The following is a 2,162-nucleotide window of genomic DNA, read 5'->3' on the forward strand; positions in this document are numbered from 1 at the left end:
CTTCTGCAACCCTGCTTCTTTACTCTTCGCCATGCCTATAGAGGCCATGTAACATTCACGGGCTAAGCGCAAATCTCCCCGCACTTCGCCCGTCCCCCTATCCGTGGGAAACTTCATCATCATATGATATGTGCTTGGGATGGCTCGAAGGGCATTGAGACCCGATCTTCCCAGAATCATGTTGTAAGCCGAAGGCACGTCTGCTACCAGGATATCTAGCATAACACGAGAAGTTCGGGAACCTCTCCCTACCGTCAACGGGAGTTGAATAATCCCTTCTGAATATACGGCTTCACCATCAAATCCCACCAAAGGGACCCTCGTTGCCCTTAACTGTGTCATTTCATACCCCATGCCTAAGAAGGCTTGCCGATACAAGATTTCTGAAGAGCTTCCTGGATCCACAAGGATCCGCCGAAGTTCCCACTTCCCGAGTTCAGCTGTTATCACCAGTGGGTCATTTCGAGTCGGGTACCCCGGGAGGTCGCCATCTGAAAAAGAGATTGGATCCACGTTCCTCGATCTTTTCAGCCGGGTCGCATTACATTTTTCGTCCTTCATGACTGGGACCTCCCCGGCCGCGAGTGTGTGGAATATCGGAGGCTAAGGATGATCATCTTCTCTTCGATGTGATCTCTCCCGCTGGGCCCGATTTCGATCCTCCGCGCGGTCTCTCTTGGGGGGGCTTCTTGATCACGACCGTCGATCCTTTCTCCCCTGAGAATCACCTGTTTTTGCCACGTAGCTCCTCAGGAAACCCCGATTGATAAGTTCCTGAATCTCCTCCTTTAATTGGTGACACTCCTCCGTGTCATGACCATGATCTCGGTGGAATCGGCAATATTTACTTCTGTTCCTTTTGTCAGATGGTGCCTTCATCGGTCGAGGCTTTTTCAAGTAATCTTTTCCCTCAATAGTAGCCAGGATTTCTGCCCTCGGGGCATTCAGAGGAGTGAAACCCGCCGAATCCCACCGAGGGCGATGCTATTCCCTTCAGTCGTCACTCCTCATTTCCTCGGGATGCTTCTTTTTATCCTTCTTCTCCACATGCTCCGCCCTCTTAGCCTGCATGACCTCTTCGGCATTTATGTACTTCGTGGCCCGGCCCAATATGTCCGTAAACGCGCTCGGAGGCGTTTTGGCTAATGATTGGGCGAAAGGGCCGGGCCTCAGGGCGTTCTGGAATGCCACCATAGCAACATTGTGGTCAAAGTTCTCGATGCTCAGGGCTTCCATATTAAATCGTGAAACGAAATCCTTCAAGGGCTCTCATTGGTTTTGCTTCATACTCACCAAGGCCATGGTGGACCTTCGGTGTCTTCGAAGAGGTGCAAAGTGCGCCAGAAAGCTGCTCCGGAGTTGCGCAAAACTTACGATGGAATGATGAGCCAGGTTTGAGTACCACGCCCGTGCGTGCCCCTCCAGAGTGGCCAAGAAAACTCTACACCACATCGCGTCTGAGGCGTCCTGTACCATCATATGCGAGGTAAAGAGATCCAGGTGATCCATCGGGTCGGTGGTCCCTGCGTAGGGCTTAATGGCCGGGATACGGAGACGTTCTGGTGGTATGACTGCCATGATCTCTGGGCCAAGGGGCTGATTTATCCTTGGTCCCTGAGCCTCTCCGGTCCTTGGCTTTAGGGCGGCTATCTCCTCCTCCAACTGCCGCAATCTTCTTTCCTGCCGCTGCTGCACAAACGACAAGTCAAGAGACTCGGCCGCCTCGCCGTCATCTGGCCCTGGCCTCTGCGGATTCTCGTCCCGTCGATAGGATTCCTCTTCTCTTGGGGGCTCGCGCCTTTCTTCCGCCCGAGAGTGCTGGGCTTGCTGATGCTGGCCATCTAGAAAACCCATGAGTAACTCCGTCAATCGTTGTACTTGACCCTCCAGAAGTGCTATCCGATCAGGAGGAGGCGGAGGGCCCTCCGGACTCCGAGCCCTCCCCGGCGGGCTTCGGGGAGGGTTCTGCTGACTCGGTTCCGGAACGGGGTTGCTCCCCACGGCCCTAGACGGCTGTCTTCTGGTCGCCATTCACGGTTGAGAAGATTGTCCGCTGCATTGGAAAGACAGAAGAGAAGAATGTCGGCCCCACGGTGGGCGCCAATTGATGAAGGATTTTCGGAAGTGGTAGCCGCACGTTCCCTTCTTGCCTTTCTGAATGT

This window comes from Diospyros lotus, chromosome 2 (genome assembly GCF_014633365.1).
Source record: "Diospyros lotus cultivar Yz01 chromosome 2, ASM1463336v1, whole genome shotgun sequence".
NCBI lineage: Eukaryota > Viridiplantae > Streptophyta > Magnoliopsida > Ericales > Ebenaceae > Diospyros > Diospyros lotus.